This window comes from Labeo rohita, unplaced genomic scaffold, assembly GCF_022985175.1.
Source record: "Labeo rohita strain BAU-BD-2019 unplaced genomic scaffold, IGBB_LRoh.1.0 scaffold_180, whole genome shotgun sequence".
NCBI lineage: Eukaryota > Metazoa > Chordata > Actinopteri > Cypriniformes > Cyprinidae > Labeo > Labeo rohita.
Genome location: NW_026128000.1, coordinates 115446 through 132964, shown reverse-complemented (window position 1 = coordinate 132964; position 17519 = coordinate 115446). Strand labels below are relative to the sequence as shown.

General features: G+C 38.6%; 1 long non-coding RNA gene and 1 pseudogene across 1 annotated transcript; both read right to left on the bottom strand.

Moving 5' to 3' along the window:
• Positions 1–5752: 5752 nt before the first annotated feature.
• On the bottom strand, positions 5753–6475 carry LOC127158947 (uncharacterized). The gene is made up of 4 exons (XR_007826322.1): positions 6411–6475; positions 6233–6295; positions 5978–6040; positions 5753–5772 (listed from the first exon to the last, which is right to left on the bottom strand). It is a non-coding gene; the product is annotated as an uncharacterized LOC127158947 (long non-coding RNA).
• A 4011-nt stretch (positions 6476–10486) lies between these two features.
• LOC127158950 (deleted in malignant brain tumors 1 protein-like) overlaps positions 10487–17519 on the bottom strand; it is a 56755-nt pseudogene continuing 49722 nt past the window's right edge.

The window sequence follows — 17519 nt, the reverse complement described above, 5'->3', positions numbered from 1 at the left end:
ATAAGTATTACAACTGAAGGCAGTAAAATGAGTGTCAGGCATCTTCCCATTATCCTCAGCATGATTAACTCAACACCCAGTACAAGCTTCTCTGCACTGATGATACAGAAGTACAGGCATCCTCCTAATGAGAGAGAAAGAGGCCCAACACCCTCCAATCACACTCGCTATTACCTTATTAGACACAACAGAGGAAATAATCAAACAACTTCAGTGACAAATCAGAGGACGCTTTTCTGATTTTCACCATATATATCAAAACTGTTAGTGCTGATGAACTCCTCCCCACACATTGAGATGCCTCACTGAGGGGAGGCATGCACACACACACACACGCAGATAGATATAAATGTATGTTAAGTATAGAAGACTTACAGGAGACAGGAAACTCTCCAGTTTATTTACAGCATCAAAGCCCAACACCTGCAGAGACAAGATAAAAGCACTGATAATTAACTGAATATGTCCTAAAAATGTCTGTAAGTGCACACACATGTTAGGATGACATTAACACATAATAAACTCAACACTTTACAGTTAATAATATTGTAAATATATGTTTATAAATGTTTAGCTTAATTTTTTTCCAAAAATATTTCCTGTGACTAATGTGAAATTTACCTCATTCCGTGGTTTCAAAGGTCCCACAAAAGCCATAAGTCTCATACAGTAAAAATAAGCTTTATGACCAGCAGAGAAAGTCAGTGTGCTTCATTTCGACTAAAGCTACTATTAAAATCTACTAACATTTTTACTATCATACAGTTTATATTGAACTTTTGCATACCAAAAGCAGCGTCCATCCATCCATCCATCCAACCATTTTCCAAACAACTTCATCCTCTGCAGGGTCATATTGGGCTGGAGCCTACCCAAGTGTCTCGGGCCACAGGTGGGGAACACCCTGAGCAGATGGCCAGTCCATGTCCATGACTGAGCTCACATAAACACACAAATTCAGTCAAACCTATGGGACATTTATAGTGTTTGCTTCACCTATGTTGCATGTCTTTGGGTTGTGAGGCAAACCGGTGCACCTGGTGGAAACCTCCAGATCTACAGAGTACCTGTGAGGAAACCAATGTAGACGCATGGAGAACATACAAACTCCACACAAACAGACCTCCTGGCTCCGAGACTCAAACCAGAGACCTTCTTGCTAAGTACTCAACCACAAAGCAATTTCACACGCACACACACACACACACACACACACACGTTGTGTTTCCATGTTTTATGGGGACATTCCATAGGCGTAATGGTTTTTATACTGTACAAACCTCATATTCTATCGCCCTAGACCTACCCTACCCATTCACTGAAGATAAGCATGTTGTTCACCTTATGACCAGCAGAGGGAGTTAGTGTGCTTCATTTCTGTTAGTACTATACTGTACATTAACCTTTCCCGAGTATTTTACAATGTGGATCTGAACTTTGTCATCTTGTCAAAGCTACTTAGAAGAATACAATGTTTGCAACACTTACAAAATTGATCATTCTTATAAATACCTGTAGCCTCAAAATGTCGAAATAATGCACTTTTAATGCAATAATAATGTGTCTTTTGAAAACAAATTCAGGCATGCAACAGTATCTGTGGGATGTTTATTTTATGTTTAGCCTATCGTGAATCATGAATTTGATGGTAGCTTTCAAGAACTCCCCAATACAACCAGGCCACATTACAAGACTTAATTAAACTTAAATCTGTGGCAGTAATGGTCAATCATCAATGATCAGTCATTACAAATGCCAGTTTGTTAGGTTTAACCTAAATAATTAGTGGCTGTCGATATTACAGCAGCAATGAACAGGAGCAGCATGAGAGACTCTTGATAAGGGATTTAGGAAGACGACACTATTAGCTCATGACAAATTTTATTGGTAACACTTAATCACTTAATCTATGAATCATATAGAATGTTCATTAGTTGCTGATGTAGTAATCATTAATAAATGGTTTAGTTCTTCATGAGCCAAATCCCAGTCATTATCACACACTGTTCCCCACTGACCTCTATGATGAACCTCCACTCTACCAGCACAGCGACTATGACCATAACCAACCTCACATTCACACAATCTGAATATTGAGCTGAAGCAACAATGAAACAGCAAGTTTACAAAGATGGACAACTGAAAAAATTAAATGGGCCTGACATCTAAATATTTAAAATGTATTTCTTTATTCAGATTTCACTGACAAATAGTTGAGCTCAATCAGGAAAATTTCTCAGCATTCTGTAAATGATTTATAACATGATTAAACAATCATGCTGATTCCACCAAATAAACTCTTAAATAAATCCTAAATAAATAAGGCTATACAGTAAAATGAGTGTCAGGCATCTTCCCATCATCCTCAGCATGATTAACTCAACACCCAGTACAAGCTTCTCCACACTGATGATACAGAAGAACAGGCATCCTCCTAATGAGAGAGAAAGAGGCCCAACACCCTCCAATCACACTCGCTATTACCTTATTAGACACAACAGAGGAAATCATCAAACAACTTCACTGACAAATCAGAGGATACTTTTTTTTTTTTCTCCATATATATCAAAATTGTCAGTGCTGATGAACTCCTCCCCCCACACATGAGACGCCTCACTGATGCACACACACACACAGATATTTATAAGACTTACAGGAGACAGGAAACTCTCCAGTTTATTTACAGCATCAAAGCCCAACACCTGCAGAGACAAGATAAAAGCACTGATAACTAACGGCATATGTCCTAAAAATGTCTATTAGTGTATAGTATGTTAATCATAATCTGTATGGTAAATATGTTAGTATATATTAAATGTATGTTAGCATATTGTAAAATGGCTTAAAAATAAAAAAGGTGTTTAAATGTTTAGGATATTAAATGTTTAGCTTACAATTTCATGTAAAAATGTGAAACTTACCTAATTCCAACAACATTCCACAGGTTTAGCCTGGCCATGTTTCATAAGCATGTTCAAATTATGCACATTAAAGACTTAATTCATTTGAAATCAGTGGCCCACAAAAACCATAACTCTCATTCACTGAAGATAAGCATGTTGTTCACCTTATGACCAGCGGAGGTGCTCCATTTCTGCTTGTACTGTACTGTACATTAACCTTTCCGAGTATTTTACATTGTGGATCTGAGCTTTGTCATCTTGTCAAAGTTCTGTTCGTGAAACTATGCTGCCCTAAAGCTACTTAGAAGAATACAATGTTTGCAACACTTACAAAATTGATTATTCTTATAAACGTTTACCTGTAGCCTCAAAATGTCAAAATAATGTACTTTTAATGTAATAATAATGTGGCTTTTGAAAACAAATTCAGGCATCCAACAACATCTGTGGGATGTTTCTTTTAGGTTTAGCCTATCATATATCATGAATTTGATGGTAAGTTTCAAGAACTTCCCAATACAACCAGGCCACATTACAAGACTTAATTCATTTGAAATCTGTGGCAGTAATGATCAATTACTACAAATGCCAGTTTGTTAAGTTTCACCTAAATAATTACAGCAGCAAAGAACAGGAGCAGCATGAGCACAGAGAGACTCTTGATAAGGGATTTAGGAAGAAGACGCTATTAGCTTATGACAAATTTTAATCTGTAACACTTTACAATACGGGTGCACAAATATGCATTAATTCATCAAGTCAAGTCAAGTTTCCAAGTCCAGTCAAGTTAAAGCTGTATTTCCTGTGTCGTGTCAAGTCAAGTCAGGGCCGCTCTTCCAAGGTCAAGCAAGGTCACAGCCATGGTTCCTAAGTCAAGCGAGGTCACAACCATGGTTCCTGAGTCAAGCCAAGTCAGAGCTGTCATTCCTGAGTCAAGTAAAGTCATTGATCTTCACAAGCCAAGTCAAGTCACCGCTGATCTCCATGAATCAAGTCAGGTCACTGCTGATCCTCACAAGCCAAGTCAAGTCACCGCTGGTCTTCACGTGTCAGATCAAGTCACTGCTGATCTTCACGAGCCAACTCAAGTCACTGCTGATCTCCAGGAGTCAAGTCAATTCATTACTGGTCTTCACAAGCCAGGCCAAGCCACAGCCGGTCTTCACGAATCAAGTCAAGTCACAGCCAATCTCCACGAACCAAGTCAAACCACAGCTGATCTTCATGAGCCAAGTGAAGTTATTGCTGCTGTTCCAGAGTCAAGTCACGTCCCGCCGGACGGCCCAGAGTCACATCACGTCCCGCCGGGTGGCCCAGAGCCTCGCCACGTCTCGTCTGACCGCCCAGAGCCTCGCCATGTCTCGTCTGACCTCCCAGAGCCTTGTCACGTCATGTCTGCCAGTGTGATGGCGATCACCATTCTCAGTATGTGGGCCGCACACTACACTCCAAAGGTCTCGTCTGTTCACAAGTCCGCCCCGGAGGTCACGTCGGTTCACAAGTGCGCTCCCGAGGTCACGTCTGTTCACAAGTCCGCTCCCGACGTCACGTCTGTTCACAAGTCCGCTCCCGAGGTCACGTCTGTTCACAAGTCCGCTCCCGAGGTCACGTCTGTTCACAAGTCCACTCCCGAGGTCACGTCTGTTCACAAGTCCGCCCCGAAGGTCCCGTTTGTTCTCAAGTCCGCTCCGGAGGTCCCGTCTGGTCACAAGCCTGCTCCGGAGGTCCCGTCTGGTCACAAGCCTGCTCCAGAGGTCCCGCCTGGTCACAAGCCTGCTCCAGTGCTCCCGTCTGTTCACAAGCTTGCTCTAGAGGTCCCGTCTGACTACGAGTCATCTCCAAAGGTCTCTCCAGTCAGAGAAGCTGCGCCAATGCCTCCTGAGGTGTCAGCGGCTGCTGTAGAACCTCATAGGGAGGCGGCATTAACTTTTGAACTCTTTGCTTCTCTCTTTATTCTGTCTGCCTCCTCTGTCCCTGCTCTCCCCAAGTCCCAGTCCATGACGCGGGTTCCTGCTCTACCCTGGAGGGCCCCTGTGCCTACTGCTCTGCCCTGGAGGGGCCTCTGGAAGCCGCTCCTTGGGGGGGCTATGTTTGAATCTGGTCGGTGTTCTGTGGACCGCTCACCACCAGATGTCGCTCTCACCTTATCCTTACACACTGACTGTTGTACTACACCCCGGACTACTACTCCCATCACCCATCACGCCGATTGCGTCAACACATGTGACCAATCAGGCGCCCTATAAAAGCCCCGGTCTTTCCCCTTGCAAATCATGGAGTATTGTTGTTGTGATTTCCATTGTTCCTAGTTCCCTGTGTTTTGTATTCTGGCTGTATGACCATGTTTTTGCCTCGTCCCATTAATAAAAGCTTGCAGATGGATCCGCTCACCTCTCGTCTCACTCACTCTGTTACAATAATACATTTGCAAATTATTAGCTAATGATTAATTAAAGCAGACCACTGGAAGTTGAAGTACATAGCGTTCACCACTGTGGTAATTAACGTATGAATTTACATAATTAGTTAATATAATGTTATTATTATTATTATTATGTTATTATATGTTAATTGTTATTTAACTAATAACAATTTATTTATCACTTAATCTATGAATCATATAGAATGTTCATTAGTTGCTAATGTAGTAATCATTAATTAATGGTTTAGTTCTTCATGAATTATACATTAACTCATGACTATCTGTGCATTAATTAAGCATTAATTATTAAAAATATTAAATATTAAAAAAACACAACAAATGCAACTCAAAAAAACAACAACAACTAAAGTGTGACATTGGCAGTGGGTGTGGCTAATCATACAGCCCCTCCCTCATCGTTCAGCTCCTCCCCCACATCATCATAGTCTGTATTAAAAAAGGCAAAAAATTGTTTAATGTTATGACTGCATCAGTATTTCAAACTGAGTTAATTTATTTTAAATCAGCAAATTACTAATTAAATAATTTCATAGTTTTGTGTCAGTAATATGTACTAATAATGAATAAGGTGTGTTCTTAATATATAATGCTTTATATATTTAATAAAATTAGAAAATGGCAAAAATGTTACCTAACAGGTTTCTCACATCTTCAGTGATACTCCATGCATCATCATACTCCTCCTGATCTCCCTCTTTACACATGTACAATAAAAATCATTTTAAATTTAATACACCTTGATCTTGTGTCATATCATAGATCCCTGTCCCCTCATGACAGACTGTTAGATTACAACTGATATAGCCATTATGATTCATTAATGGTATAAACATGTTTGATATATCATTGAAACAAATTATTAAAAATTAAGTTCAGCCTGACTCACCTGTTACACTGTGAGAGCACTGTCCATTAATGATGACATCATCATAATCCTCTGTTGTGTCCACTACACACACAGACACACAAACACACACAGGCACAAATATAGCATTATAGGCTGATAAATATAACAATAAGCTCATAAAACAGCATTTTAGCAAATTATATCAAAACAAAATCACCTTTTCCTGTACCATAGTTTTGTCCACTGGCAATGACATCATAATATCCCTCTGGTGTGTGGTCTACAAATTTAACATGAAATCAGTGCTGTGATACTTAAAACAAAACTGAATGTACTGTATATATTACTATGCACATTGCAGAATTACAGTCAGAGAACTACTAAAGTACAGAAGAGCATCAGCACCTGTCTCACAGTCTGGTATTCGTCCACCAGTGAAGATATCCTCATATATTGCTGGTGTGATCTCATTCACCCTATCTTCTAAATCCAAACAAACACATGTGTGAGTGCATGTCATTAATGTCCTAAAAAGCTGTGAATTTCACGGTTTGCATTTATACAATTCATTTACTGTGTTTGCAAATCACGTCTCTAACCTGTGAGAAGCTCAGCAACATCTTCAGAGATGAGACTCCCTGTTAAAGGTGAAAAGAACAGTCAGAAACATGTTCATCATTACTAACAGACTGACAGACCCTTCTCTCATGATTCCTCACCTCTATGAGTACATTGATTGTGCCTGTGATAAATTTCCTCATAAACTGGCTCAGTCTGAGACCGAGTCCTGTGAAGTCCAGTGTACCAGTCAGCGAGAGCTGTGAGTGTAGACAAACAAACCTGCTGTCAGTTCACAACACATGACTGATCACACACTGAATAAGACACAATATGACAGTCTCTGGATCTCTCCTACCTCTCCTCATCACTCTGTTCTGCTGAATCAGTATAAGCAGTGGCACTAAGAGCAGTAAGAGCACAACTACCAATACAATCACAAGCACTGGGGGGACGGAGAGAGACACTGTTGGAGGAGTTTGTGAAGGAGTGACTGATGTTGAGCGCACTGGAGGAAAAACTGGAGGAGAAGCTGATGCTGCTGTGGCAGGAGTAGTGGACACTGACAAATCTGTCAAACAAACAAACATTTAAAATCATGATTATCATAAAATTCTAAAAATATATATATTATTTGTCAGTATTTTGCTGTAACCTTTACAGGTGAGTCCAGCGTGCTCTGTGTGGGAGCAGTCAGTGTGGTTTTTCAGGGAGAGAGGACAGTCCCACAGGTGAATCTCATTCCCTCTGCACTCAACTTTGTTCATCCACACAACACCTTCACCAGCACCAAAGACTGAATCCCCATCAGCCCTCAGTGCTGCTCCACAACCCAGCTGCCTGCAGACCACCTGAGCATCACTGATGTCCCACTGATCATCACAGACTGAGCCCCACACAGCGTTTTGATACACCTCCAGCCTCCCAGAGCACCGGCCCTCCCCTCCACTCAGTCTGAGAGGAAGATGATCTAAAATACACACATCAACCAGCACTGACCAGCTTCAGCACATCAGTTACAACAAAATACATACAGAGAAGCATGTTAGAGGTCCTTGAAGCTGTTATTAATTTAAATGTGGAAGATAAATAATACAGTATTTAACTGGACATATACTAAATATGCTGTAATCAATTTGAGCAACTTGAACATGCAAAACAAATGACTAGCAGAAAGCACATCCAATTTTTCTGACCTCCAATTTTAAGCTCTCTGCACCTGGTTTATTCTTTGAGGTTTGTCACAGAAACAAGTCTGATTACTCATTACCAACATTTTCAAAGATCTGTCAACTAGTCAGTTTTCTATGTGGAAAGTGATTAATATTTAAACCAGTCTGTTGTAAAATAAACTTACTTGAACACTGTCTCTGGTGAGGAGATGTTGAACATGTCAGACGACTCTGCAGAGACTCGTGACTTTTCTCCTCTGAAACTACAACATAATCAGTTTCATAAATAATTAAAAATAATTGATTCATTTTTTTCAGAATCTATTAACTACATTTCTTTAAAAAAAAAAAAAAAAAACTATATTTTGAGAAATTTCAATTAATTTAAATCATTTAAAATTTTACCTGAGCAGGTGATCTTGGCCACCTCATTATTACAGTCATTCTGTCCCCATGGTGAAGATGGACACTGCCATAAAGTGGAGTCATGTCATCGACATTTTAAAAAATCCAGCCAATTATGAGGCTTCAGTCCCTCTGAATTTTTGGGATCACTGCCAGATCTTCCACAATTCAGTTCCTGACAGATCAGACTCGCTGTGTCTCTGTCCATCTGGTTATAACACACATTACCCCAGGATCCATTGTAGAAAACCTCCACATTCCCTTCACAGCCCTCAGTTAACCTGATCTCTTTAAACTCTAGATGGAATGAATGGGAATTAATTAATTTAAAAACTAAAAAGTTTATTTAGAAAAAAAAATAATTTTGAGTCATTCATTCGGTAATCTGACTAAATTTGTCGCGTTGTGTGTTAGTCAGCAGCAGTGTTGCACCTCTGAGTAAGGAAAATTTTTCTGGAGCATTTCAGTCCTGTATTCTGTCTAGACCAGAAAAAAATATACGTGCATGGACTCTTAATGGAACTCCCAGAATTCTGGTACTACATAAGAACAGTTTTCAACCTGTTCTTAATGTGTATAATGTAAAAACCATACACCGGATATTGTTATTCATTAGTCACATACATAGGTTATTAAAAGGTTATTCTTTATAATTTTGTTCGCTGATTACTTTAATGAATAATTTTAATCTCCAAGAAAAGCTTAATTCACAACCCTGTTATTTAATTTTTTCATGACGATGATTTAATTAATACATGGTTTATTGATTGTCATTTTAATTTAATATTTAGAAAAAAATATGTTTAATTTACTATTTTATTTAATTTACCAGCAACAACTAAGGCACACTGAAATTAGTAGCCATGGCCATTTGCGTTGAATGTGGCAATGCGTTACTCAACCACAAGACGGCAGCAAAACAGAAACGATATGCTAAGCGTCTTGCGCTTGTGTTATGAAGGTAATTGCAATGTTAAACTTACTGGAAAATATTTTTTCAGTTATTTATAATAATTCAGTTCAGGTAAAACAGACATTTCTATTGTGGTAATATGTTTTGAAAATGAAACCAAGCAACATAATAGTGTTTCATAATAGATTAACGGCTATTGGAGACAGATGGATCGGTTGATTTATGGATAATAAATTAAGAGAACCATTTTTACATTTAGTCTTATGCATTTGCATTTGTTCATTCTCTAATAATCATAAATGAATAGGCTTAAGATAAAAACATTAAGCCCTGGTTCCATAGTCAGTGCTTAGATTAAGCCAGGACTAGGCCATAGTTAAATTGAGATATTTAAACTGATTTTATAAAAATGCCTTTGAAGTCTTGAGACAGAAAAATGGCACTGACATATTTTAAGATATGTCAGACCAAGATATTTTTGGTTCAAACCGCTCAAGCATGCATTTTAGTCTGGGACTAGTCTTAGGCCTTGTCTGTGAAACCGGTGGTATGTGCTCAACCTGTCGATCATGACAAATCAGACACTGTGACACTTACTTACCCCTCTGTGTGAAGAGAATGTGTCTGCTAGAGACAGTTTGCTACAGGGTCTTCTGACAACCACCAATCACGTTTAAGTTAAACCTGAAGAGAACAGCTTTAGTGACAAATCAGCCAGATATTTTCAGTTGTCTATATGTACAGTATTATCAAGAGAATGTGACTGATCAGGACTCCTTAGACTTTACAGAATCAAATCCTGATGAAAGTCACAAAAGTTAAAGCTCTGACAAAGTTACCCAGCTGTCAAAGATACAGCATAGAAGAGAAGAAGAGAAACAAACACCAATAAACAATGACAACCACCCAAGCTTGAGGAGCAGTGTTTTTAATAAGCAAAGAAAGTGAGACATTGCAAAGGACATGTGAACAATAAAACACATTATTTTACAGAATTGTATTGAACTTACAGAAAAAAAAAAAAAAAAAAAATAATAATAATAATAAAAATAATAATAAAAAAAAAAAAAAATCACATCCCAGCAAACATTTAAGTAAATTCAAACAACTTTACGCATAATATAAAAGTCCACCACCAGTGGGTCTACATTTAAAAGGAATGACATTTTTATAAGTTGGCTTAAAAATAAAGAATCTGACGTCATAACAAAATTATATACAAACTCAATGAAGGTCAGAATGTTTTTTTTTTCTCTCTCAAATTTCTAAAGATGCAAATCAGAAATGAGTCAATGCAGTTTGATTGCAAAAACTGCATGATCTGTAAAAACATCTGGAAAGAAAAAATATTTTTTTTTTTTCTCAAAAGAGATTTCAATATAAAATGTAACAAGACATTGGTGGTTTGCAGCTAAAACATACAGTATATGGAGCCACTTAAACTCTGTAGACCATTTAAAAGCTTTTGAACCAGCAGGTGTGTTTTGAGTTACACAGTTCCTCCCTGTTTCCCTGGATCCTCCTCCACATCATCATAGTCTGTTATAGGAAAACAAAAGCAAATCAATGTACCAACACAGGCTTTAAAAAGTATAAGAATGAAAATGAATATTTGCCATCAAGTTAAATGAGCTATCATTAACACAGAAATTAAAAATATGGAGCTATTATAAAGACTAAATGAAAATTATTAAGTGTAAAGAAAAAAAAAAAAAAGTGTTGAAAATATACCAAACATGTCACTCATATATTCCCTAACATTCATCACATCATCATACTCCTCCTGAACACCATCTGATATAAATGTACAACAAACTTTATATGCCATTACAACTAGAAGACAAACGAGAAATGAGCACAGAAAAAAAGTATTCTTATTAGAAAGTAATTTGAATCACCTGTTTTATCATTGGACAACTGTTTTACAATGACAACATCATCATAGTTTCCTGATAAGTCATCTATAACAAAAAATAAAATGCATCTATTAATGTACAAAATCTTGTTTTTTAAAACTGTCTGTGTATAATTTAAAATGCACATACTGTAAATAGTGTTAAAACCTGCACAAGAAAAATGTAAGAAATAAACCTGTTGCATGATGTGTCGATCCAGCAGTGATTACATCATCATAATTCTCTGGTAAGACTTGTTGCTCTTCTAAATGTGTTAAAAGCAAAGATAGAATAAACAGAAACTAATTTTATTATTCACAGTTCCAGTATGTTATTTAATTAAAGGTGTTAACCAAAAATGAAATTTTTTTTGGGACCAAAAACTGTTTGGTTACCAACAACATTCTTCAGAATATTTTCTTTTGTGTTCAGCAGAAGAAAAACTTGAGTAAATGACTGAATCTTCATTTTTGGGTACTATCACTTTAGTTATATAAGTTAAATCCTGTGATCAGTTAAAGTCACTGACCTGTTGGGCCTTTAGTGGTGGTGCCATCATTATAGTAGTCAGGTGTAACTACTACAGCAGATTTTGCTTTAAAAAATATATGTATATTTTATAATATCTGCTAATCACAACTTGGAAAGGTAATGTTTACATTAACATCTGCATCTCTATGTACATAGCAGATAACATTGCTATATGATATGTGATGCTACAGTATATGATGATATATGAGCTCTCTAACCTGAAAGAAGCTTATCAGCATCTTCATACCCAGAATGCTGTTCTGTTGAAAGAAGACTTCCTGTTATGGAGGATTAGAACCATCAGACATGTTCACAATCAACAAATCAGCCAAAACCCCCACTTCCTTTTGATCATTCAACACTAACTTATTAACCCTACATTATTTCTAACAGCACACAAGGTCCCATAAATGATTCAATGTGATTTAATCCACTCATTCCTCTCAATCAAGTGATTATTCTGTTGATTTCCACAAATCTATGACATTTACTCACCTCTCTGAGTGAAGAGACTGTGTCTATTAGTGGGCTTGTGCTGAATCTCCTCATAAACGGCCTCAGTCATCATCCTGTGTCTCCTCTTAGAGAGAGCTGTGAGTGTAGACAGACAAACCTGCTGTCAGTTCACAACACATGACTGATCACACACTGAATAAGACACAATATGACAGTCTCTGGATCTCTCCTACCTCTCCTCATCACTCTGTTCTGCTGAATCAGTATAAGCAGTGGCACTAAGAGCAGTAAGAGCACAACTACCAGTACAATCACAAGCACTGGGGGGACGGAGAGAGGGGACACTGCTGGAGGAGTTTGTGGAGGAGTGACTGATGTTGAGCGCACTGGAGGAGAAACTGGAGGAGAAGCTGATGTTGTTGTGGCAGGAGTAGTGGACACTACTAGCAAATCTGGCAAAAAAAACAAACAAACACATTCATAATCATGGTTGTCTTGAATACATAAAAAGTGAATAATATTCCTCAATGTTTGCTGTGACCTGCACAGGTGAGTCCAGCGTGCTTTTTGTGGGAACAGTCAGTGTGGTTTTTCAGGGAGAGAGGACAGTCCCACAGGTGAATCTCATTCCCTCTGCACTCGACTTTGTTCAGCCACACAACACCTTCACCAGCACCAAAGACTGAATTCCCATCAGCCCTCAGTGCTGCTCCACAACCCAGCTGCCTGCAGACCACCTGAGCATCACTGATGTCCCACTGATCATCACAGACTGAGCCCCACACAGCGTTATGATACACCTCCAGCCTCCCAGAGCACCGGCCCTCCCCTCCACTCAGTCTGAGAGGAAGATGATCTAAAACACACACATTACCTTAACACTGCATACAGCATTCATGATTTTTATGTTTGTTTCAATTAAATAAGCATACCTGAACACTGTCTGTGGTGGGGAGATGTGGAGCATGTCAGATAGCTTCGAGGAGACTCATCACTCCCCTGTTCTGTAATCAAAAATTAATTAAATATTATATGTATTCCATGCATCTTCTCAAAGCATGTGTGTTTTTAAATGATTAATCTTGTACTGTTTAGTGACAGAAAATGCATCCATTCTACCTGAGCAGATGATTTTGGCCACTTCTTCTTCACCACAGTCATTCTGTCCCCAGGGTGAAGATGGACACTGCCACAGGTTTGAATCATGTGGTCGACATGTTACTTCATCCAGCCAGTTAGGAGCTGATTCCACTCTTGGTGTAGAACCAGACAAAACACCAGATCTTCCACAGTTCAGCTCTTGACAGATCAGACTCACTGTGTCTCTGTCCATCTGGTTCCAGCACACATTACCCCAGGATCCATTGTAGAAAACCTCCACATTCCCTTCACAGCCCTCAGTTAACCTGATCTCTTTAAACTCTAGATGATTAAAAAAAAAAAAAAAAATAAATTATCAAAAATTGAAAAATGGAAACATTATGGGCACAGTAAGTTGTTGAAATTTGTAAAACCTTATGTTTAATTTTCATGTAAAAAAAAAAAAAAAAAAAAAGCAGCATGTTTACCTGAGCACACGACTCCTACATCCTCCTTGTGTTGACAGTCATGTTTTCCCCAGCCTGGAGAAGAGCAGCTCCACAGGGACGTCTCATTCCCCTCACACTCCACCTCATCCAGCCATATGGGTCCAGAACCAGGACCAAACCAGGCTGGTACCTGCTGGTTACTGAGGGCCACTCCACACTGCAGCTGTCTGCACACCACATGGGCATCTTTAATATCCCAGGAGTCATCACACACTGTCCCCCATGAGCCGCTGTGAAAAACCTCCAGCCTCCCTGCACAGTCTCCCCCAGAACCCACCAGCCTGATGGACCCACGACCTGATATTCAGAAAAAAAAAACACATTATTGATCACTAACAACTGAAGAATCTGCCCAGATGTTGTTGTTCTCACCAAGGCAGGTGATTGACAGCTGTTGTGTGGAGCTGCAGTTGAGAGTTTGTGGAGAGCTGCAGTTCCCCAGATGAGCTTCACTCCCAGAGCACTGGAAGCCCGTCACACACTCATGACTGTGTTCAGGACTGGATGAAGAGGAGCCGTAGAAGTTCAGCACAGAGCCACAGCCCAGCTGTCTGCAGACCACAGAGGATTCAGTGAGACTCCAGGAGTCCAGCAGAACTCTCCTCCAGACCTGATGGATGAAAACTTCCACCTCCCCCTCACACTGTCTCTCTCCAGACAACCGCACCAGACCATCATGAAGAGCCAGAGAGGAATCTGAGGAGAAGATCTGATGCTTTACTCCAATGGTAGAACAAAGTATTGTAGATAAGCATAATTAAATGCCTAATATATAAGGCTATAGATTTTTTTTTTTCACTATTAGCATAATGACTCTCTTCATTAAATAATTTTACCAGAGCAGATGACTCCAACATCTCGTCTATGAGAACATTCAGCTCGACTCCATGAAGAGATGGAACATTCTGAGAGTTTTGTTTCATTCCCGTCACAATCAAACACATCAGCCCAGATTTCACCACTTCCCTCTCCAAACCAGTCTGATCCCACAACAGACACAGCAATCCCACAATTCAGCTGTCTACAGAGGACACTGGCAGCTCTCATATCCCAGCATGCATCACACACTGTGCCCCATTTACTGAGGAACTGAAGCTCCACTCTTCCAGAACAAGAGTCTGAACTGCTTACCAGTTTAATATCTGCATAACCTAGATAAAGAACAGTGAGGTTAGAAACAAGGTAAGCTTTAAGAACAAATGAAAAGAAACTAAATAATGGTACTTAACCAGAACAGATCATTCCCACAGTGTTGTCACCAGTGCAGTTGTGTTTGTTTGATGATGATATTGAACAGAATGAAATCTGAGATTCATTTCCTCTGCACTGAATCTCTTGTGTCCACATCTGAGCGTCTCCTTTGCCAAAAGCAGCTGCTCCCAGCACCTGTACAGGAGCCCCACAGTCCAGCTCTCTACACACAACCTCTGCATCCTGCTGGTCAAAGGCAGCATCACACACTGACATCCACGTCTGATCATGAAATATCTCTAACCTCCCAGAGCACAGGTGAGATCCATTAACCAGTCGAGAAGGTGTATGACCTGTTTATTTTATATGAATGACAGTACACAAAATCAAATGCTATTTGAAAGTAAATAAAATGAATAATAGTTAAATACCACAACAATTAAATTTCTTATATATTATAATATTGAGTTTAATATGTATACATACAGTTTTCCAAACAAAACACAATCATTAAGTCATCAATCCATAATAAATCTGTGGGCAACAAGTTAAATGATTTACCTGAGCAGATGACACTGGCATCAAGATTGTGAGTACAGCCATGTATGCTCCATCCTGATGAGCCACAGTTCTTTAGAGTAGACTCTGATCCAGCACAAAATACACCACCCATCCAGATTGGTCCTGATCCTTGTCCAAAATGAGCATCACCCAGAGCATCTACAGGTTCTCCACAGTCCAGTTCTCTACACACCACTGCAGCATCAGCCAAATCCCAGTCATCATCACACACTGTTCCCCACTGACCTCTATGATGAACCTCCACTCTACCAGCACAGGGACTGTTACCATCGACCAACCTCACATTTTTTTTATCTACGTGACAGAAAAATGCAGAGAAAGACTATAAGAAGGTTATTTAAATACAAAGTTATGTCATGAAACTCTAGATGGCACAGACTGCAAACAGTTTAAAAATCATGCTCCTGTCTTTTATTTATCGCTCCTAATGGCTTCACTAAACAAATAAGAGGATAAATGGTTATGTCATTGACAATAATGACTTTATGTTATCTGTCCTCAGGTGGTTCCTGGGGTTTTTTGTTATGTGTATCAGCTTGCAACGTACATCTGTTTGTTAACACATATACTTCACAGCAAGTTTTAAAACCACATCAAAAACTAACTGAATTTCTTTTTTTTTTTTTGCAGGTTGTACAATACTTTTTAAGCATAGCAACTTTTATATTTATTTCATGTAAAGTTTGCTTCTATATACAGTTTGTTAAAATTAGAAAGTTTATAAAAAATGTAAATTATTATTATTATTATTTTTTTTTTTTAAGAATAAATCTAAAAGCTGAAGAGCTGTGCATCATAAAAAAAATACAATTTAGTGTTACACAGATTAATGTTTTTTTTTAAAATCACAAGTTACAAATTCAAATACTGCGTTTAACGGGATTATTTGATTATTTTGGTGTGGAGAACAATTACCGAGTTGCCCCGCCGATTTACAGAATTATATAACGAGGCACATTGTCAGCATTCCACTCTGTCATGGAGTGTGCGCACAAAAAAAACAAAAAACTTTACCTGGCAACGTGCAAGTGTAAATATGAATCTCCTTTCCCACTTTAAACAGCAAAGTACAACTGAACCAAGTACATCACACTATATTATTCATTCATTCATTCATGCTTCTTCATCCACCCCAACGTTCCAATAATTCCTGCTGCCCCACTAAACACTGCAAGGATTTATTTTCTCTAAATGACCTAGGCCTATGTAAATGATTTTGAAAAGTTTAATCGATTCACACTTTATATCATCGCTGCCTAAGATATATAAAGTTCTGTCATATCACCCAGCCCTAACATGCAGCAATGTTTTAAACACATTTGACTAGGTAGTTGATAGATTAAAAAAAAAAACTATCAAAACTGATTGGCTAACAGGCAGCTAACGCTATTTTTCTCCTACACGTGTCCGTGCTTTTTTATTCTTTCATGTTTACTGAAGGCAAATCTGAATGATGCACCATTTTAACTTAATACAGAAAACTGAGAAAAGTTGCTGATCCAATGCTGACTCTGCTGCAGGCAGCTCACGTGCATGAGTGTTAAGGTTGGGGGAGGGGTGTGTCTGAACCAAATCAGCACCCTGACAAAAAGGTCGATTGGCACAAAGTATTTTATGTATTTTGAAAATACAAAATACTCATCTTAAATGTATTCAAATACAAATTACATTAGATTTTTCCCAAAGGCTTTACAATACAAAATACAAAATAGTATTTTGTATTTCAAATACGTATTTTAAAAACATTTATCTAAAATACTGCCCATCCCTGGTTGTAGCCCAGTCACACACAGTTAGTCATGGTTCTTTGGACATATGTCTTTGCAGTAGAACAGTTTAAGGGGTGTTTGGTCATATCCCATCCCTTTACCTTCATTCCATGTGTGTGGACACAGACATGTCTGCTGATGCAGCAGCTTGTTTTCTTGCACTTAGCAGCTATCATTCTCTATTTATTGTTCAATTTCATGTATACATATACAATTTCAATTTCATATATGCAGCAGTATATCCTAAATGCTCACAGCAGCTTGT